Source organism: Triturus cristatus, chromosome 3_1 (genome assembly GCF_964204655.1).
Source record: "Triturus cristatus chromosome 3_1, aTriCri1.1, whole genome shotgun sequence".
NCBI lineage: Eukaryota > Metazoa > Chordata > Amphibia > Caudata > Salamandridae > Triturus > Triturus cristatus.
Genome location: NC_140583.1, coordinates 1,165,249,865 through 1,165,272,957, shown reverse-complemented (window position 1 = coordinate 1,165,272,957; position 23,093 = coordinate 1,165,249,865). Strand labels below are relative to the sequence as shown.

At 43.6% G+C, this 23,093-nt stretch overlaps 1 protein-coding gene across 13 annotated transcripts in view; it reads right to left on the bottom strand.

Annotated features, from left to right (window-relative positions):
* The window catches only part of PKNOX2 (PBX/knotted 1 homeobox 2), a 3,737,380-nt gene that overhangs the window by 3,156,597 nt on the left and 557,690 nt on the right, over positions 1–23,093 (bottom strand). For 3 of the 13 annotated variants that reach the window (XM_085646078.1, XM_085646083.1, XM_085646082.1), the window contains one exon: positions 19,638–19,747. The exons of the other annotated variants lie outside the window; for them this stretch is intronic. The gene's annotated coding sequence lies outside the window, so the exon portion shown is untranslated. The remainder of the gene's footprint in view (positions 1–19,637; positions 19,748–23,093) is intronic. 13 annotated transcript variants of the gene reach the window in all.

Sequence of the window (23,093 nt, the reverse complement as noted above, 5' to 3'; positions counted from 1 at the left end):
CAAAGCATACCATCATTATTGCCTGGGCATACAGTTGTATAATAAATACAATTATCCCTGCGTCAACTTCAATGGCTGCCATTATGGATCATAATGTGTCATGGGACACACAGTCAAGAGCAGCTGAAAGATCCATGACGGCCATGTGGAGTTGGCCTTCCATTGCAATTGCATATTTAGACGCTATTAGGGTTAAATTCAAGCTCTGATCAAGTGTCCCCCTCCCCTTTCGGAAGCCATATTGGACCTCAGCTAAGATGTTTTTATCCTCTGCCGATTCTTCCAATCAGTTGAGCAAAAGTCTGCCCATTCATTTTGCTGAACTGTCTATTAGAGAGATAGGGTGATAGTTTGCCGGGTTTGAACCATCCCCCTTCTTCTATACCAGAATGATTACAGATTGCTTCTATGAGGGTAAAGGACCCGTTTTACAAATTGCATTAAATACAATTGTCAGCAGGGGAGCTCACAGGATCCTATCATCAAGAAAAAGATCTACCGGGACTTCATCTTGTCCAGCCGCCTTCATGGCCGAGGACTGGGAAAGAGCGAGTTCTATTTCTTTAATTTAAAAAATCAGAGTGGTGTTTCCCCTTGATAGAGATTATCAACTCCCAGACTCTACCTTCCCTTCTTTTTGAAGACTGTTTGAAAAGAAGTTACCCAGGATTCTTAGTCTATATACGAGTTCAATGATGGACCCCCCTCCTCCTGCATGAAGGGAGAGTTAACCACCTCTTAAAATGCTTTACAATCCCCGGTAACTGATACTTGCATTAAATTCTCCAATGCTTCTACTTTGAGCGTGTTCTTTCTTTTTTTTTCTGGTTAGCTTGTATGCCATCCTACAGCCACTAATTAGATTTCTTTTTCGTGGTTTAGTTTTTAGTGCTTTTTTAAGATTAACGGCCCCTAGAGAGCAGCTCTTATCAAACCACCTATTTAAGGGGCAGCACTTTTTAGGGGTGGGTACAATTTATTGGAGTCACGTGCATTCCAAGATCTTTCTAAATGCTTCGATTAACTGTTCTTCATTTGCTAGGGGGCCTAAACTTAACAAAACTTAATTTTTATTGTTCAATACAATCTCACTAAGTAAGGTATTTACCTTAACTTTATCCCATCTTAGAGTATACCCATTCTTCTTTTGTAGAATTGGTTTTGGGACGCATTTAGCATTTCTTTTCTTATATGCTCCCCATGGGAAACTATAGGCCATTATTGCATGATCACTAAGACCTGTCATCTTAACCTTTGGTTTTTTCAAGATACCACTAAGAATATTAGAGGAGATTATATAGTCAATAGAGGAACATGTCCCTGCCCTATAAATGGTAGGGTCCAGTTCACCAGTACCTAAATTTAATTCATTTCAAGCTGCCAAGAGACCAGTAATTTATTTAGGGCATTACCAGAACTTACATGACTAAAATGGCTAATTGCCTCTCCATTATCCCGCATAATCGGGGCTCAAATCTAGGGCATCTGTTTGCGTTAAAATAACCTACCCAGAGAATTAATAAGGGTTTAGGGTAGTTATCTAACACGTCCTTCATGGTTCTGCCAAGCTCCTCTATCACAGAGACTGGATTCGTAAAGTGATTATTATAAAAATGTATTAACATTAGGGCTCTGTTGTTGTGTCCCTTTGCAACTTATATGTGGAAGTAAGGGGAGTTATTCCAGAAAGACAGTATTTTAAATACAATGGTATTTGAAATCAAAGTTAGGATAGCCCCCTTTGCTCTACCCCTTATTGATGGTAGAGCTGGGGTATGGAAGGATCAATAGCCATTTAGATGTATGATGTCTTCTTCCCATGTTTCCTGTAATCATATAGTGTGTGAGTTTATCAATTCCTCATATGATTCATTATTATCCCTTTTATTATATCTAGCTATATCCCACGTGAGGAGGGTGAGCTCATTTTCACCGATTTTGTTGTGTTTTCCTTTAATTGATTTGTAGCCTCAATTGCTCAATTGTAATTCTGGCCTCTTTACTGTATGATCTGTTCTATTTTGTCCTATAGGATAGTTTCTGGGATATCATCTTTTGTCATCTACATGGTTTACCAAAGGTGGAGCCTAGCTAGCGGGTATAAGTAAATCACAACTATCCATACTTTCCAGTGCAACAAATCTTTTTCTGGTAGAGATACCCAGAGTCTCTCTAAGTGGCGGCCTAGATAACCTGCCCATTTCCTTTCTTGGTAACCTATAGGATCTAGTAGATCTGGACGTGGTGCCAAAATATAGCACCTGAAAGCAGATATTTGACAAAAACTTGGGCACGAGGTTCTCAGCGTCAATTTTGTAGACTGCCCCAAGGGTATAAGAACAGCCCAGGGTTGTTCTCAGCAAAAGTATCAGAGTTACTTCAAAATTTTGATGAGGGACGAATTATTGGATCATTTGAGCTGGGTAAACAACATAATTTTGGGGTTCGCATCTGAGAACAACAAGTTTAACTTTAAAAAATAAAAAATTGCCCACCATAACGCCCTATTCTTAGGCTATGAGCTCTCAAGTGAAGGGAAAAGCCTAGCAGCTAATTTCTTTTAAAAATGTGCATTGCTCCAACCTCCAAAAACTGTGAGAAATCTACAATCCATTTTAGGAGTCCTAAAGTTGGCAGAACATACATTTTGGATTACGCAGAAAAAGTGAAACCTTTCTACGATTTAATTAGACCTGATTTTTCAGTTTAACATTAGATACGGGAACACACAGAAATTCTCGTTCCCTACAAGCTAACATAATAGCTCCAGTGCCAACCTTAGAGGCTGTTACTAAAGCTAACGTTCCTAACGCTAAAGCACTGCATCCGCGATGGATACAATGGGCTAATTCTCTCACTGCAACAGATGTAGACTTCAAATTTGATTCTACATTAAAAACATAAGCATTTTTGAAATACAAACAAGAATACCCTCTTCCGAATTAAGTAATGTCTCTAGATCAGTATGAAAATATAATTTACACTGACAATTCAGCTCAGCCAGCCGCAGGAAGTAAACAGCACAGCTTGTGCACTGTAAAGGGATGTATGTGGGACAGTAAGTTTTGTTCTAGCAATACACAGGTGCAATCTCTAGGAGATTGCTTGGCTCAGCCGTCGATCTACTCTCGCTACCATCCAGGAAGTTACTACTCTACGAAGTAACTGAGTTGCCAACACTGGAATGGAACTCGTACCAGTCGAAAATGAACAATAACAAAATACAAATGAAACACAGTTCTAAATTCGACCTAATACTGACAATGTGTCTCGAAAAGAGTCCTCTGCCAGCTCAACAAAACATGTTAATCTACCAAAGATAGATGAAACAGCGTCTGGCTATCTCACTGATTTTGACACCTTTTCTCTGGATCCTAGTGAACCTGAGTCACCACCAGCTTCTGTTCGCCTTAAAGAAAAAATATTTACACACTACCTTTGGCAGAAAAAGACTTCTTTTGTTTCTCCCTGGCTACAGCTTTGGATGGCAATTGGTCTAATCCTTTGATTAGGTGTAGTGACTGTCTTTTTCCTGCTTCTGAATGGACATTATCTCCTAGAATGCTCCGCTGTACAACATGTGAACTTGGTCCTGAAACCACATATATCATCTCATTGTGAATGAAGAGACCTGTCTCTGGTGAAAATTACAGCAGTTCTGATTCCTGAAGGAATAGTTTGGGATAGGGTTTCGTATGATGTATTTGGTCCCACTGAGCTTCTAAAAATACCACATGTATTTAGAATTTCTTTGAATGATATCATCACCTCCAGTGCATTCTCTGATAATTGGGACTTTGAAACTGTGAATAGAATGTTGTCTGATTTAGAACAATCTGCTGCATTCTCTAAATCTGAATTGTATGATGATACATACATCTGAGTTTGACACCATGTATTACCAACATTATGGTCATCATTTCTTGTAAAAAACAAATATCACAAGTAATGTTTTCACTTGTCAATGGGAACATTGCCCAACACCACCAAAAGGTAGTTCACAAACATTTGCACAGAAGTTTACTTATTTTTCTGGGTTTAACACTTCAGCCCAAAATCATATTATTATAAGATTGAACCTACACTTGCAAAGAAAAATATGCCCACCAACACAAAACAGATATACTCTGCTTCTTTTATTTCCCAGCTGTCTTTACAGGGTTTCAACTTTTGGAAGGACACCATAGACACAAAATCTGTCTGGGGGACTAAAGATTGGCAAGTTCAGGGAACTGAGGCATTATTTAGAGCGTGCCTCATACCACAGCAGATTATCTTCCTGAACAATACAGTGCAACAGACTTTTTCTCTTGGCCTAGCCAAGATCAAGGACTTGAACGCGCCTCAGATCTCCTAAGTTACACACTTTGAGGGACGGCAAAACTATACACAGCATAGTGAGGATACAAAAGATGACATTATACACACATGTTCATACAATTTTTTAGACCCCAATTGGAAGGGAAGGTTGGTTTGGTTTATCAACACCAATGGGTATCAATCAAGGTTCAAGGGTACCACCAAAGGGTTTAGTATCCATAGACAAGACCAACGCTATGTACAACGAGAACATCCGGGGTGGTGACATCCTACAGTGTTGGGAAGGTATGTCTAGATTCGCTAAGAACCTCAACACTGTCTCACGTGAAACAACACTTGTCCTTACTTTACGATGAAATGGCAACAATGGCACAAAGAGATGCAAAATATACAATGCTACACATTGAAATATTGGACCAATTACCTTTCACTGTGACTGAGTCACCCTCCACAGAATGGTTAATCCATGGTCATATAACATTGCCAGTGACAACATTCCAATTTCAATATTGTCTACAGTACCACCAAGTAGGTAGGTATTAAGCATTGGGTAGGGAATGCAACCATGAATCTTGGTAATTACCTTACAGATGCAGAAATGGGGACACTGAAGTCTTTATCAGAGGTTCAGACTGTGAGAATATGTTAAGTGGGTTTCTAATTTGTAAGGATATTATGCTCCATGGAGCTTGCACAGCTTTGGTTGAAAACCTATCTTGTCACTTAAAAGGATCCCCAGCTGCCATGATTAATTTGGTGTTTAAACTACTCGCAAATGGTCATTATATGATGATGAATGATCAAGGTTGTTGTGGGATGCTGCCGGGCATCGCATATCTGGTCATAGTATGTTCCAGGGTAACTTGTTGTATGCAAGTATTGTTTCCTCCGACCCACACAGTCAGGGAGGCACCACTATTTCCTTCGTTGGATGTTTCCCTTATACAGTTTGATTCTCTGAGCAGGCTGAAAGCCATACTTTTACAGAAGGAGGTGGCCATAACCTCAGCTCGATGGACTTTTGATCTCCAGGTTGCAAGGTCTTCAGCTGAGATACAGGCACTAGTTCGAACTAACTTCCCACTCCATTTCGGGGAAATAGTACAAAGCATCTTTAACATCTCTGATACAAGTGGGATAGTACACCTATTTGAGAATATAGGTTCTGGGGTATTAAATACCCTTCAGATGATTTTCTGAGTTATTCCATCTTTGATACACTCAGTGTAGCGAGGCGTTTTTGGAGGGCTTCTGCTGGTCCTGGGTATCCTGGTGTCAATTTTCCTGCTACGCAATGGATGTCTCAAATTCCAAAAAGATGGAAAAGGCGCTCTTGGAGCGATGTTACGGTGACTGCATGGTACTCCATCTGGGCACACCTAGGCTTTGGGAGCTAAGCGAGCATTGGTTTCTGTCATTCAGATCAGTCTGGGTCGACTACGTCTTGCCTGTACTCCACTGCTTATTCTGCGAACACAAATGCGTGTTTGACATCTGTCTAGCACTTCCATTGGTTGTACCTCTGGACGTGGATGTACTGCTGGACCCATCAAAGACCCATGTAGTGCAGTATCTTCAGCGTATTCCAATACAGATGTCGGCATTCTTAGAGCCACCACGGGATGCTTCAGCTCCTGTAGGAATGGACGTCGGCTCAGTACCAGGCTTACAGGCAACAAGTGCTTCCTTAGCAATGGCATAGGGAAACGGATTTCACCTTTGTTCCATTGACCTGACCCAAGAGATGTTACAGGGACCATTGTCTGCGAAGGCAAGCTGCCGTGATGTAGCGTCTATCACACAGGACACATAAACATTTGTCTCTCAGTGAGCAGATAATAATTCGGCCTTTTTTCAAAAACAACCTAAATTGGAATTCAAAAACATAATTTTCTTTTATTTTTCCTCTTTTGCTCTCACTGAGCACTATGGCTTTTGGCATGCTCAGTCAGTCTACCAGTATATTGACTACTTAGAGGACTATCTAGAGGACTTCCATACCTTTTTTAACTTTTACATCATTTTTTAAAACATACCATGTTTTTAGATATTTTTATGCTCATATTTTAGAAATGTCTTTTTATGCTTTTTAAACAGGCATATTTTAGCATTTGTTATTTTGTCGTCCAGTTGGATGAGGAGTGTGTGATATGAACCTGAATGTACCCCAGTATAGGCCTAGGTAGTTGCACAACCTTTTGCCTACATTTGTCCTACCATTGTTCTACATAACCGGTCTGGAGCTGACCTTTTAATCAAAATCAAAATGTTTGCTTTAAAGAGTAACCCTGGGTGAAGGGGATAGTTGATAAATTTTGTCCATTGTGTTCCACACAGGTTTTTAGGCTCTGCAGAAAACATTTGCAACAGTGCAAAGATTCTACATACAACATACTAAGTAATGGAAGCAGCCTTGAGTTATTAAACAGAATTGTCTCAGCATGACAATTTTGATGTAACATAAAAGACTAGGTGCACCAGGTATTAAGTTATCTACATGCACTTCTTTTGCTTCAAAAGATGGGCTATCTGTACAATTTTCACCACCGTATGAAGGCTGCAGGTAGTTTAATTTTAGCACCTTCAGACGTTTCTTATTTCAAGCAAATAGTGTCTTTTTGTGCCAAGTGTTGCATGGAATGTACAATGTTCTTATTAGATACTTTTTAATACTCGGTTATGTATTTCTCATGAGAGTTTCACTGTCTGCAAACAGTGTGGTACACTGTAAACTCTCTCCATAGAGTGAATACTGCACCCACTTCTCCACTAATATCAACTCCATTTCTCAATTTAGGTTTGGTGACTGTCAGGTGTTTGATACAGAGAAAAACTGTCCATAGTAGGGCATTCATTTTGGGATATATATATATATATATATATATATATATATATATATATACATATATATATTATGTGGGCGCCAAGCCAGCTGATTTATGTCAAAGCTCCCACCCCTTCATGGGCTGCTCCAGTGCTATGGGCAAGGCATGCTGGGACTTGATGTTCCTCGTATGTTTTTCCCTTTGGTGGGTCCCGGTGTCCGCTGTGGTTAATACATGATTTCTACCCTCCAGTGGGTTTGGTGAAGGAATCCGGTTCAGGTAAGGCTATTTTAACTTGTCATTCCGCACATTCGAGGTTCCAGTACCTCGCAGCGGCCTGTGATCATTGCACAGCGGTGCAGTCTCCACAACCAGGACTGGCCGTCAAATATCAAAAATGAAGAGTTGTGCCCCTTGCTTGGAGACACACACAATGAAGCAAGTCGGATGCCCTCATTTGTGACAGAGTCCTTTATTATTCAGCAGCCGGAATTCCAAAAGTCTTTTACAGGAGCCCTACGCGTTTCGAAGCACTATTGCCTCTTGTTCACGGGCTAATGAAGCGGCTTGCCATCAAGATTACGAGGATGCCAAGCCAGCTGATTTATGTCAAAGTTCCCGCCCCTTCATGGGCTGCTCCAGTGCTATGGGCAAGGCATGCTGGAACTTGATGTTCCTCGTATGTTTTTCCCTTTGGTGGGTCCCGGTGTCCGCTGTGATTAATACATGATTTCTACCCTCCAGTGGGTTTGGTGCAGGAATCCGGTTCAGGTAAGGCTATTTTGGAATTCCGGTTGCTGAATAATAAAGGACTCTGTCACAAATGACGGCATCCGACTTGCTTCATTGTGTGCGTCTCCAAGCAAGGGGCACAACTCTTCATTTTTGATATTTGACAGCCAGTCCTGGTCATGGAGACTGCACCGCTGTGCAATGATCACAGGCCACTGCGAGGTACTGGAACCTCGAATGTGCGGAATGACAAGTTAAATAGCCTTACCTGAACCGGATTCCTTCACCAATCCCACTGGAGGGTAGAAGTCATGTATTAATCACAGCGGACACCGGGACCCACCAAAGGGAAAAACATACGCGGAACATCAAGTTCCAGCATGCCTTTCCCATAGCACTGGAGCAGCCCATGAAGGGGCGGCAACTTTGACATAAATCAGCTGGCTTGGCGTCCTCGTAATCTTGATGGCAAGCCGCTTCATTAGCCCGTGAACAAGAGGCAATGGTGCTCCGAAACGCAAAGGGCTCCTGTAAAAGACTTTTGGAATTCCGGTTGCTGAATAATAAAGGACTGTCACAAATGAAGGCATCCGACTTGCTTCATTGTGTGCGTCTCCAAGCAAGGGGCACAACTCTTCATTATATATATATATATATATATATATATATATATATATATATATATATATATATATATATATATATATATATATATATATATATATATATATATATATATATATATATATATATATATATATATATATATATATATATATATATATATATATATATATATATATATATATATATATATATATATCCAAATGTTGCCAGGTTCTCCTCATTATATTGGCACTATCCGGCATTCAGCTCCATTCTATTTTTAAAAAAGCCTAATGTGTTTTGGTCTGCCATGAGGCCTTGATCACAGGCACACTGCGTAAACACCACAAATGAAGCCTACCAGTTAAATTCATCTTGCTTTTATTGCCCCCGGGTGGGCTATCATCAGTGAATTCATGATTTGTGATGCCGCAATTTGATTAAACCTTATTTTTATGCCCTCCAGTGGGCCGCCAGAGTACAAGCACAGTTCATCATAATGTTTTTGACGTGGCGATCTTTTCAGCTAGGACGGTTTAGAGCCCAGACCGGATTGCTGCTTCAATGAGGTGGTGCAGTCTTCATGGCAGGACTGCCGTAATTATCCATCCAAGTGTTGCCCTTAATTGATGATGCACTCGTCGCCAGGTTCTCCTCAGTACAATGGCACAAAGCAGCATTCAGCTCCATTCTATTTTTAAAAAGCCTAATGCGTTTCAGACTGCCATGAGTCCTTGATCACAGGAACATTGCGTAAACACCACAAATTAAGACTACCAGTTAAATTCCGCTCAGCAATCACACTGTGTGGCGCTTACTGGAGGTAACAGATTGGCTAGTTGGCCCCTAAGGACCCTCAACAGCGAAGGGGACTTCATCTCTCAACCAAGAGCACGCCAGGAGGCACGTTTTGCAGAGTGGTGGAGAAATGGGGCATGGCCTGTTATCAGAACTCAGCAATCGTGCTATGTGACATGTCATGAGTGATATAATATGTGACATCATCAGCAGTGCATTGTGGGGGCGCGAGTTATAGTTAACTCAGCTAACTATAACGGCTGAATTTCTCTGGTTTTGTACAGGTAAAATGTCGGACTAACTATAATGTCCCTTAAACCTGTGGGTTTTTCAGTGAATATCCAAGGTTTTCTAAATGCTAATTTCTAACTATAACATCCCTGAAACCTGTGGCTTTTTCAGAGAATATATGAACAAGACCGCAGGCTTGCAGTGGAAACGCGTCTTCTTGCCATGCCTGCTAAATAAACCAACATCGTCAGCACCACAACTGGAGTCTGTGCCCTTTTGTTCGACCCTGCGAGGTCTCACTAAGGGTTTTTGGTATATATACGTATATGATGTTACGCGGGACGCGGTGCCATTAATCCGTCGGATACAAAATGCGCATCCTTTACGAGTTTAGCAATATGGCGGATAGGATTCACGTGGTGATGGAGCTTGGTACACTACCGGTATGGGAGTGCAGTGTATATATATATATATATACATATTTTTTGGGGAAGATATAAAACATTACTTAATTTTTAAAGTAAAAAAAAAAAAGAAGTATAATAGAGTTCCAAAATATTACAAAAAAATAGAAAAAATATAGGTTTAATAAACAATAAAATATGAAATTATCATTTAAAAAACCTTCGAAATTCACTGAAAAAACCATAGGTTTTACAGACGTGATAGTTAGGAATTAGCATTTAAAAAACCTTTGAAATTCACTAAAAAAACCATAGGTTTCAGGGATGTTATAGTTAGTTGGACATTTGACTCATATAGAACCAGAGAAATTCACCTGATATAGTTAGTTGAGTTAACTATAACTCGCGCGCCCGCAATGCACTGCTGATGATGTCACATATTACATCACTCATGACATGGTCTCTGTGCCCTCCCGCGCCTATTTTACATGTGAGATTAAGATCCCCAGTGCTGCAGAGACCCCGCAATATAATAATAGGATTGGCCCCGGAACATTACACACCAGTGAGCTTATTTAAATTAACGGGTGAGACCCCGCTTCATTTTTTTTCTCCATTTTTACCATCCGGTTCCGCTTTATTGAAACAATACAGGGTTTTCCTCCTCTCGCTTCAACGAGGCAAACAAGAATTTACTATCACAGGGTGCAAGCAATGCTCCCGCCCTGTAATAGCAAACATAAATGTCCCGCGCTTGCACATCCCAAAACATTGTATGACCTGCACCTGGGAGGTGTCGCTCCATGGGACTATGATGCTTTGTTTAATGTATAACTACAGAATTAGTATAAACGCATACTAACACTACTTGCACACGTGTGGTACAGGAACCAGAGTGTAGTAAAGAGGCAGAGGAAGCCCAAAATCAAAAAATATAAATCCTACCAGAGGTAGGATCACATAGTTCGATCAGCCAATGACCCTGGGATGAGTAGAAACAGATTCACCAAGAAAACGGGTCTTCAGCACAACACAAGCAAGCGCAAAATCTTGGTGAGTGTTGCCTTCTTTTCACCTTCTCCTGCTCTTCGTCAAATTTATGTAGTGAACAGGAAGACAGCAGTGGATCCGATAAGTAGATTTACGGCAGGAAAAGAAGACAGCTTAAACAGCCACCAACGGGACCAGACACCAAGGCATCCGTCTTCTCCAGCACCATGTACAAACTCCCCAACATTAAAAAACAAGAAAAGGGGGCAGGGTAGAAACACCATGACCCCCTGGCCCTGGGTGTGCTCTGGGGGGGGGGGCCAAAAAAAGCATTTTCTTTCTATAATTCCGGCTGCATTCGCGCTCGGTGTGCGAATCCGGCCGAAATTAAAAAAAATAAACAAAGTGCGGTCTCGCGCGCTTCGTTGTACTTAAGCCACAGGTAGTCCAGGTCCCGGGGGCATGCCTAATTATATTGCAGGGGCCCCGCAGCACTGGGGACTGCCACCTCCCTGGGGCCTCATTCATGATGTGTGGGGGCACATGGCCCCATGCAGCCCCGGGGACCACCACCTCCCCGGGACATAATGAAATAAGGCCAGGGGGCCTTGCGGTACCCCAAACCCCAGGGACAGCCACCTCCCCGCGGCTTTACTGAAATTAGGGTGTGGGGCCACGCAGGCCCCCCTGAGCCCCGGGGACCGCCACTTCCCCGGTGCTAAGATAAATAATTAGTGTGGGGGGGCCTGAGCCCCCCCTACACTGCCCCAGGGACCACCACCTCCCGGAGCATTGAATATTTAAATACAGGGGTCCATTGCGTTCCCTTGGCCCCGGGGACCACCACCTCCCTGGGGCTGTCTTAATGTTAGGAGGCGGCCCCTCCTGGAGCCCTGATGGCCTTGGGGACCACCCAGGGACGGCTCCTGCAATGTCCTGGGGTGCCCACCCCTGGGACATTGCTGGTTGACTGTGATGTCACTGACCATGTCATGAATGATGTAATATGTGACATCATTAGCAGTGCATTGCAGGGGCACAAGTTCTAGTTAGCTATAAGTCACCCCTATAGCAGGCCATATAAATCCTGAAGGCAGGGTGCTCGTTTTGTAGTGAGAGGGTGCCCCTGCATGAGCAGAGCCCCTCTGCAGCCTTCAGAGACCATTCTCCCGGGTTGTCTGTGACTCAGCCGGACATATACCTCGCAGTGAATGCTATCTTGAAAACGGCTACATAGAAACATATTGTGTTTGGTATCAAACACCTTGGAATCATACCTCCACACCGGTATCCGGTGTTGGAGGTATGATTCCACCCATCAGAAGCAAACTTCGTAGGGTCACTGGTCTATCCGATGCCAGCCTTATCGACCCGGACAGCACAAAATGTATGCTGCCGACCAGAGACACATTTATGCCCTCCTGCTGCTGATCCAACCTCGAGCAGAGGAAGGCAGCACAATAGGCATCCTGTCACACGGAGGTGTGACCACCTCCCAGACAGGATTTAGTGAATTGGGGCAGGGTGGGTGCACTCTGAGAGTGCCTGAAAGTCTGCACTTGGGGCACATTTGGTGTCCCTGTGCATAGTCCAGCTCAAACCAGTTCTGGGAGCCATTGGCTCCTGCTTTGGCGTGAAACTAGACAAAGGACATGGGTGTAACAACCCCTCGGTCCTGACCCTCCCCTAGGATGGTCCCCCGAATCTGTCCAACCCTCTCCCGTGGGTACGAGACTTTAGATTTTACGTGGACAAGATTCTACAAGAAAAAAACACTGACCTTCGACCGTCTGGACACTTTCGACATCACTGGACTACGACTGGGCCCAACTTCAACTCCCTCTCCGTCCAATGCTTTGTCTGTGCCCTTGCTCCATACAGGCTCCGTGCAGGAACTGTCATGCACTAAGGACAACCGAAGAATCTCCCTTGGAGTGAAGGAGTCACTCCCCTGTAACCATAATGCAACTGACCGGTCTGCTGCGCCTGAGCCCCTGCAGACTCCGAAGATTTCAGCAACATAGGAGGTGGGTTTTTGAAGGTCCCTGAGGTTGATCTGCCCTCTCAGCAAGTTTGAGGCCTGTATCCCTCGTGAGGACTGCATAACCCGAGCCCCTGTGCACTATGTCCATTTGCAGTTATATATGCTTGTTGACAATTCCTGAGCTTGTGAATTAGACTCTGTGTAGTCCTGATCCTGAGCACTATTTGCACCAAAGAACTCTGGCCTCCTCACACAGAATGCTCCGTGGGGTGGTACTTATCTTGTTCGAGGTCCCCTCGCGACTCCTTGTCATTCGGCCTGTGGTTCCCCCTGGGGATCATCTTGATTTCTGTTGGGCTTCCCTGGTTGCTCCAGACATGCCCTGACTCCCCAATTGCTTGGTGAGTCTCCTGGACCTTGCTGGTCCACACCGTAACCTGCTTGACCTTCCTGGATGGGTTGTTTTTGCCAAGGCTAGTTGGTGCTCCAGCCATACACCGACTCCTCAGCACTCGACTTCCTTCGCGGGACAGCTCTCCTCCAGTTTCTGGTCCTCCTTGACATCTGCTGGTCCTCGTGGCTGCAGAGTCAAGCATCCCTTCTTCGCACCTGAAGCACCCGACATCGGTGGGCATTCGTCTACCAAGCCCCTGGTCACTCTGAAGTGACCCAGACTCTGTCCCCTCTGCTTTCAGGTTCCTTCCTTCTAAAATCCAGGCTTGGATTTCTCCAGACCCTCTTCACCTTCACGGCAGCAGTACTTCTTCACCGCCCTCCATTGAGAAAGACGGCGGTTTCTGACACCACTCCAGACCTATGCACCCGGCTTCTCTGGGATAGGCAACTCGCGTACTATGGTATCCACGGGCGGGGTTGAAGTACTGGGAATTTTAAGCCCAGCGGTGCAGGGGAACACACCCTATGACTTCGGGTTCTTCCTGTTTCAGACCTACAGAAACACAGAGTCTTCTGGGTGAAGTCAGAGATCAGTTTATTGGCTGCAGACCAATTACAGGTATCCAAGAAGTACAACAGCGTGAAGTTACAGAAACGAGCTTCTCCTTAAATACAAAATATCATGCTTCAGGCACACATTCCTTGTTTTATGGCATTGTCATTCATAGGTATACATTACAAACGAAAAGGCAGAGTCATGATGACCATCCCACATTCCAGTTAAGCCAGCCCACAATTATTTACCCAGCGAGGCTCAGATCCCACATCAGATATCGATAGGCCCCAATAAACATGAGCATCTCCTGTTTGGAAAACAAGCCATAAAGCAGGAACAGTCAGGTGTGAAAGAGATTAGCTGGAGGCTCGTGTAGGATGAAAAGGCTTTATGGTGTGTCAAGCCCTGATGCTAATCACAGGTGGCCAGAGGACGGGGAGCTCGTGAGACCGGACTGACCTGGGGCAGCGGAGCCAAGCTGCCCAGGTCACAGAGAAGTCAAAGGAAGGCACATGTGCTCTAAAAGGCCCGTATTTGCTTCATGATATTGTCAGCGAGTCTTGGAACCCGAGACTTCCTCCATTCAATCCCTCGCTGACGGCTCCTTTAAACCTTCCATGCAGGATGCTGGCGGTCCCTTTAACGTGGACTGGCTGGGAGTAACCACAGACCCGCCCCCGACGACGTCACGGATATCCTACCAATCGGAGACTAGCGACGACGCTAAGACGGAAGCCGGACAGGAAACCAGCGCGAAAGCCCGAGGAGGAGCCGAGGAGAGAGAAACGAGTAGGACGGAGACGAGAGGAGCACGAGAGGCGACGGAGAAGAGAGGAGCACGAGAGTCGGAGGACGGGAGAGGAGCGGAGGGAGTTGCTGAGCCAGGAGGCCAACTACACCACGTCTCGCCCCGCCACGCGCCTGGAGGAGCGTGGCTGGGAAAGGTACGGGGTCGTATCCTGGGCTTCTTAAACACACGGGGAGGGCGCTAGGGGAGGTTGTTCACTGTTGGGAGGGCACCTGGGCTGTGGCCGTTTCTTTCCATAGAGCCCTCACTCACCTACTGACTTCTAATCACACGAGTGTTATTTTGGTGCTGGAACCCCGGTGACTCCTCACTCCCCTTTCCCCATCAGAGCCCGAGAAGACGAGAAAGGTCCCCTAACTTTGGTATTGTTTTCCCTTCTTTGCATATTCCACGGAGACTTCGGGCAGACACCGCCTTCCGCGGACCGAGAAGAAGAGGGGTACCAAAACAACCAGAGGAGAAAGAAGAAGTGTCAAAAAAACTGTTACAACCAAACGAAATAAAACCCTTACTACTCCTACGTCGTCTTTTGGGGTCCTTCCTATAGATAGGGGAGCATAGCGCCCAGGCGACAGATATGTAGCCTATGTGAGGGCAACCATAAGATGGCCACCGCTCCAAGATGGAACCCACGTAGTGATGTATAATAACGTATACACAGTGCATTCATAGCTAGAACGTTACACAAAGAACTTGTACATACCGCATTGACCATTCGCGGTTCGCTAATACCGGGATAGACAGGGGTAGGGCCCTGCCTCCTACGCGGTCCCAAATTCTAAAGTACGACAGGGTGGCTCTCCAACCTCCTAAGTTCCAAAGGGTTTGCTTGAAGCCCTCCTAGAAGGGTCCTTAAACTTTAAAACTGTAACTGTGACTTTCCCATAGAATTGTTATGGAGCCCGCGGTCGTGTTAGCACACTGCACCCATCCTCCGTGGGTCCCAATCTACTCACCTTGGGCGGATCCTTGGGGTCCCAGCAATTCTAAGTGCTCTAGACTATCTTGACTCAAATCTTGATTTTTATACTACTATTTTAGCATATGGTTTGGTCTCCCCCTGGAGCCTACTGTGTATTATGCTACTTACAACTGTTGTATTGATCTCGTATTGTGTGCTTTGTGTTCTATCCTCATGTAGAAGATACTAGAGAGTTATATAAATAAATACATATTTTTACATAACTACTGTGAGGTTCTCCTTTCATTGAGTCAATATAGGAGGTGATATTCTCGTAAAACAAGCTGCTTTACATTTCTTCAAGATTAAGCCTGAAGGCTGCTCTCCACAGCTACCACCAGGATAGCTTTTTAAAGGTTATCTTTGATCTCATACATCATAAGGGTCGTTTGGACTGGTTCAAGGTGCCTACTTTAATTAGTGGACAGCATATACCAGGCCAACTTCTCACAGCTTCAGCCTAGTAACAAGGCCTGCAGTAGGATAAACAACACTGTACTCTGTGATCCTCCGAAGACAAAGTGACCCCCACTCAAAACCGCCAAAAACTGGGGCAGTAAATAGGCCCGCCACTTGAATAAAATCTACCTCCATCAGTGAATTAGATACCTAAAACAGTGGCCCATACTTGCAAACCTAGACAGTTTTAAAACATAAAGACATGCTGTATAAGTATTCTGCAAGGTATGGAAGACTATTTGAACTGAGCTTGCTACAGGCAATGCTTGTTTTATTAACAGGTAAATCACCAGTAAAAACTTACCCATCAGCCCATAAAACAGGCCCACAAACAGGCAAAGAAAACGTAATTCGCACTGATCTATTACTATCAGACCAGCCCTTCGGGCACCACCTGATTGCCTAATTGACCAGTCAAACCCTGCTGCCCTGCATTAAGGGGTAAGCTGTGGCATTCATGTGCATTAGAGAGGCTGGTGAGGCTAGGCTGAGTCAGTCACACATCAGACAACTGACCCTTCGCCAGCTCAACTCAATTTTCAGATGTGTCAGCCTGTTAACTCTCCTGATTTCCTCGTGCGCCTTTTCTTCTTCCAATGTTGACGTTAGGCAGCACTTGGAGATAAAAAATCAAGTTAAATCACTCGCGATGCGGATCGAGGGCACAGAAGCTGCCTTTGGAGAGCAATGGGCTGGTGGAGATGGCCTACTTCTGAAACTGAGGGACACAGCTGGTGTTTCACAGTGTTCAGGGCCTTTACAGAAGGAAGCACTCAGGGTACTCAATTTAGCAGCACATTTCTAAAGTTGTGAAGCAGTTATTTAGTGTGAGTAAAAAGACTACTTAGATCTTTTAGTAGCCCCTGAACATATCGGCCTGCAGGCATATCCTTAGATTTAATTTTGCACAGAAGCTCACTCGACTTCCATAGCTTGTATTTCCTTTTGAGATATGGAAACATTTAGCAGCTATTATACAGTAGAACACGGAGTGCTAAAGCTCACCATGCTGCCAAACAAGAGGCCTGGTTCCAATTTCCAGCTTGAAATCCCAAGCCATAGCCAGTGCTATGAGGTTGTTTATTGAGGTACGCTGTGCGTCCAGTAAGTGGGGGCGAGCTACCTTGTAAGGGAGTCTGTTGACATGTTGGTGCCTTTTAGAGGTCAGGAGCGACGGCGACGACAACGTCACGTGTCAGGCATATGGCTGCTCTACTTCCGTTTTAGAGGCCCAGGCATGTGGGACATTTTACCTATGACACCGAAGGCCGGTATATCTCCAGGTAGCAGGTACTTAACTGCCCTGCTAAAACGGAACAGTGTGTGCTTTCTTTCACACATGAACTCCAACCAAAAGGTATGATATTTATTTTGATAAGATGTTATGGGGAAATCACGATATTTACAGCACAAAACCACCATCCCTCGTAAAGTAATATTAATAACTTGTTTTCCATAGCGCTTCATTCTGCACCTGTGCTGTGTCTGTAAGTGCTATCAATAAAAGGTGCTATCATTAGCCAATTTAATAGTACACAATGTACTCGATATACCCGCAAGAGCATATTCCCTGCATTAAAATCCAATGTATGCCTGCAAAACGAAGTGAATTTTTCTTTAGTATAGATGGTTTGGCTTTTAGGTAATGATTGCAGATGCAAAGTGCATCATGCCATGTATAACCCCAAATGGCATGTATGGTGGCATACTTCCATTGATCAAATTACGAAAAAAAATCAATTAAATCTTTTTCCTGACTACATGAAGTCTTTTTTTGTGAAACACTCTTTGGTTTGGGTTGTTAAAAGTCTATTATTTTTCAATGTACTGCATATCTATTTGATTTCTTAGCAAGTTTCATAACACAGTCGTCGAGTGATGCATGAAATCGAAAATAAGAGTAATATGTGAATCAAAATTAGATAATGAAATAAAAGTTAATATGGGGCAAGCTCTTGCTGTTTTTCTAATTTGTTTTGCATTTGAGGTCTTGCAGAGTGGAGCGTGGAAGTAGTGAGGCCATAGCATACTCATTCAGACTTCAAAAAGTGGCAATTACTGTTGAGGGTGGCTATGTGGATGGAAAGATTGCTTATTATTTAAAAAACACAAGAATTAGCAAATTCAATAGGTCCAGATTTTTGTTAGGGGGAGTGCTTAGTAATAGTTGGGTGACTTTGTGTGTTGCACGATGACGCTCTCCTAGAAACAAAAACCATAACGAGGCAACATATTTGTCTACAATAATACGGAATTTGGGAGTATAGTCCTCTAACTGAGCAAGTTGCCTTAGCTGAGACAAGCTGTACCGTCAAAGAGGAGTGTTATGAACCTGAGTCAGAAGATGAAATGTACATTGTAAGTGAAGAACAAGTAAGGTGTACACAACAAAATATTGTACGGTAAGTACTTTAAAAAAAGGGTGATCTAAAGTGAGCGCTCTCTCTCTATATATATATATATAGTTCGCTTAGCCCAAGCCACTTGTTCTGGTGAGCCCGCGGCGGGGTAGCAAACCCCATTATATCCACAAAATCCTGTAAGTTTCAGCCGGATCCCAAAACCTCCAGTCACAAAAAAACACAGTGCAGCGGCTCCAATACAACAGCGTGTTTATTCACACAACACCTGCAACAATGTCCCAACGCATTTAAGAGCCTTCCGCTCCTTGATCACGGGTAAGGTTACAAGTTACTTCAGTTTCTTTTTTAAAGAACCCACCATGTGATAGGTACTCGCAATAGACATAAAATAAAACTTTTGTCAGTTTCTAATTCACACTTTATTGCTATCTTTTAGATGATCAGAGACGATTTATTTATTATTGATGAGGGATTAAGCAATAGCACGTGGCACTTTATTGAGAACCTTCGGGTGCGGAATAATTACCGCTGAGCACATGGCACTTGGCACTTTAACATTGCAGGACAGGCTAAGGCAAAAATAATCTTCTTGAAAACTACATTTACACACAGGCTATTGCCCCTCTTTTTCTTGCTATTGATGTACAGGCCGTCACTCCTTTTGAATAGAAGGTGCATTGGAGAACATCTCTGATTGTCTGTGCAATAGTTGGTTTATCTTTTTCAGCTTAATTATCTTTTCTGCTGTTCCTTACTCTGATTAAACGAAATATAATGAAGTGTGTATTGTAAATAGATAAAAAATGAGGGGACAAAAACAAATGCCTATCACATGAAAACCCCAAAAATAAAAAAGTAAGAAAAGTACAAAAATGAACAAAAAGAAGAAAGAGGAAACAACTAATTAATTTGTATAGAAACACATGGACATAAATGTAACAAGGTTCTTTTTAAATGTAATAAAGTAAATCACTGATGGCAAGGAACTATGGCCAAAAAAAAGTAATGAAATGTGTCGCTCTAGTGGTCACCCATGGGTCAATGACTTGAAAAGGGACACAGAATATAAGGAACACAATGTTGAACCCATAGTGACCCAGTAGAAGGCACTTCGCCGAAAGGCGTCGGTCCGAGATTGTGGAGATAAGGACTGTGCATTTGTGCCTTTTGAAAGCCAAATAAATATGAACTTTTAAAAACTGACCTGGAAACAGTGGAGTAGGAATTTGTTGGGTGGGTGCCGCCAGATCGGGTGTTCAAGAGGAGGAACGCCAAAGGGTGACATATACATACATACATATATTTTTTTTTTTACTGGAAAAAAACAAAGGTTACAGGGACGTTAAAGTTAGCCTCAGAGTTCACTCATACAAAACCACAAAAATTCAGCAGCTATAGTTACCTGAGCTAACAATAGCTTATGCCACAGCAATGCACTGCTTATGACCTCCCATATTACATCACTCATGGCATTGTCAGTGACATCACTGATGACATCTCAAATGACATCACTGATGATATCATCAAGTGAGTGCAACTGTTTTTAAGAGTTTATAGGTATTAAACGTATATACTTACCTACTACAAAAAGTTAGTATACCAGGTGCGCTACTACTAAGTGATACTACCTCTAACATATATTATGTGAGTGGCTGTGTGACTGTATTTATGCTTGTGTGTATGGGTGTGTGAGTGGCAGTATGGGTGTATAAGTGAGTGTGTGAATAGCTGTGCTGGTTAGTGAGATGCTGCATTAGCGGCAGTTTTGGTGAGTGTGTGGGTGTGTAAATAGCTGTATGGGTGAGTGAGTGGTGGTGTAAGTGGCTCGTTAGGTGGATAAGAACGTGTGTAGTGACTGTATGGGTTAGTGGGTGGCTGACCTACTGGAGGTAATAGGAGGGCTTATTGGGCCCCAAGGACCCTCAGCATCCAAGGGGACTTCCTCCCCAACCAGTAGCGTGCCAGCAGGTGTGTTTGCAGAGTGGTGGAGAAAGAGGACGTGGCCTCCGAAGACCTCTCAGCACTCCTGCTGTTTGGGACTTACTGGAGGTAACAGGAGCACTTGTTGGCCCCCCAAGGACCATCAGCAGCCAAGGGGACTTCATCCCCCAACCAGTAATGCGCCAGGATGCGTGTTCGCAGACTGGTGGAGAAAGGAGGCAAAAGTGTCTGCAGAGGTGTGAGAGGGTCTGTATGAGAATGTGAGTGGGTGTGAAAGTCTCTGTATGGCTGTAAGTGTGAATATGAGAGTCTCTGTATGGGTTTGTGAATGGGTGCAAAGGTGTCTGTACGATATGTGAATGGGTGTGACAGTGTTTGTATGGGTATGTCAATGGGGGTAAACGTGTCTATTTTCACTGAAAAAACCATAGGTTTCAGGAAAAGTTATAGTTAGTTGGACATTTCACTCATCCAAAACCATAGAAATTCCCCCGTTATAGTTAGTTCAGCTAACTATAACTCGTGCCCTCACAATGCACTGCTGATGACGTCGCATATTACATCACAAATGACATGGTCAGTGACATCACTGATGACATCTCAAATGACATCACTGATGACCTCATCCAGTGACTGTGTGCTTCTGTAAAGTTTAAATATGTTTAATATATATAGGGAAAGGCGTATTGAAGAATGAGTGGGTGTATAAGTGTCCGAATGGATGATTTAGTAGGTGCATGACTGAGTCTATAAATGAGTGATTAAACGTATGTTACTGAATGCATGGGTTAGTAACTAAACTGTGTGAATGTCTGTATCCGTCTGTCTGTTGGTGTGTAAGCGGCTGCATGGGTTTGTGAATAGTTACATGAGTGTCTATATGAGTTATTGATTGGTTGTCTGAGTATCTGTATGGGTGCCTGAGTGTTTGTGTGGGTGGGGGGGTGTGACTCTGTGCATAGATGTGTGAGTGGGTGATTCACTGGGTGCATGGATTCAAGAGTGCATCTGTGATGGACTGCATGGGTGGGTGAGTGTGTGTATGGGTGTGTTAGTGAATGAATGTATCTCTCAGTGGTACATGTGCAAGTAACTACATATGTAAAAGGCAGTATATATGTGTCTTAGAGTATTTAAATGGCTATAAGTGAGAGTGTGTGATTGTGAGAGTGGTTGTATGGATGAGTGTGTGCTTGTATCAGTGATTGTATAAGAGCGTAAGAATGTGCTAGTATTTGTATAAGTAAGTGAGCTGGTGTGTGTATAACTGTATAGGTGAGTAAATGGGTGTGTGATTATTTATTTGCATGACTGACTAGATGTGCGAGTTCCTCTATGGATGAGTGGCAGTGTGTGAGTGTCTATATAGGTGTATGAGCGCATAAGATAGTCCTGTACTGAGTGATCATAAGTATGAGTGACTGTACAGATGAGTGAGTGGATGTGTGTGTAGACCTAAGAATCAGTGAGTTGGTATGTAGTTATTGGTGTTGGAGTGTCAATGGTTTTGAGAATGGCCATCTGTAATTTAGAGTGGGTGCATCAAAGGTTATATGAGGGTGTGAGAAGATGCATCAATTGATCACATGGATGATGTCATCAGTGATGTCATCAGTGATGTCATTTAAGATGTCATCAGTGATGTCACTGACCATGTCATGAGTGATGTAATATGTGACGTCATCAGCAGTGCATTGCGGGGGCTCGAGTTATAGTTAGCTGAACTAACTATAACGGAGGAATTTCTATGGTTTTGTACGAGTGAAATGTCCAACTAACTATAACTTTTCCTAAAACCTATGGTTTTTTCAGTGAATTTCTAAGTTTTTTAAAAGCTAATTTCTAACTATAACGTGCCTGAAACCTATGTTTGTTTCAGTGAATTTCAAAGGTTTATTAAACACTAATTTCTAGCTATAAGGGTTTTTAAATGCTAGTTTCTAACTATGCCTACAGGGGTTGGACATCTGAAGAAAGAAGAAAAAACACACAGAAAGAAGCAAAAGAAATGCAGAAAGAGGCAACAGAAGTCCACAAAGACGAAGAAAAGTTCAGGAAAAACCTAAACATGTCCAGAAAGAACCAACAGAGGAGCAGAAAGTGGCCTTGTTGCAAAATCATCCTGTAGCCACAACTTATTCAGACGGGTACTGGTGGTAACTGACTGACTAACCAAGCCTTGAGCCAGTGCTATGATAAAAGACACTTAGAATACAGTGAAAACACCTACATTTATGCGTTGGGGTACCCCTGTGATTAGCATGACCTCCTCTGTAAGTCCCTAGGTACATAATAGGGCAGGGGGATTAAAACTACCTCTTAAAATGCGCCAAGGGGCACTTTTGCACAGTGGTGAAGGGAGGTGGGTCCTGAGGTGACATGTGTGCAAACACGCCCTGTGGCCATTTTAAGTTGGGAGATTAAGTCCCCTTGAATCCTGAGGGCCCCTGGGGTCCAACTAGCCCACTAGGTACCTCCATTAAGCGCTTCAGAGCTGCGTTGCACAGAGGTGTAAAAAGGGGCATAGCCTGGACCACCTTTCTGCAACACAGGCCTGTGGCCCTGACTGGGGGTACCTGGTGGCCTAGTTGGCCCCCAGGGGCCCTCAGGATTGAAGGGGACTTAATTCCCCAACTTAAAATGCGCCACAGGGAGTGTTTGCACACGTCACCTCTAGCCCCGCCCCCTGCCTTCATCACTCTGCAAAGGCGCCCTGTGG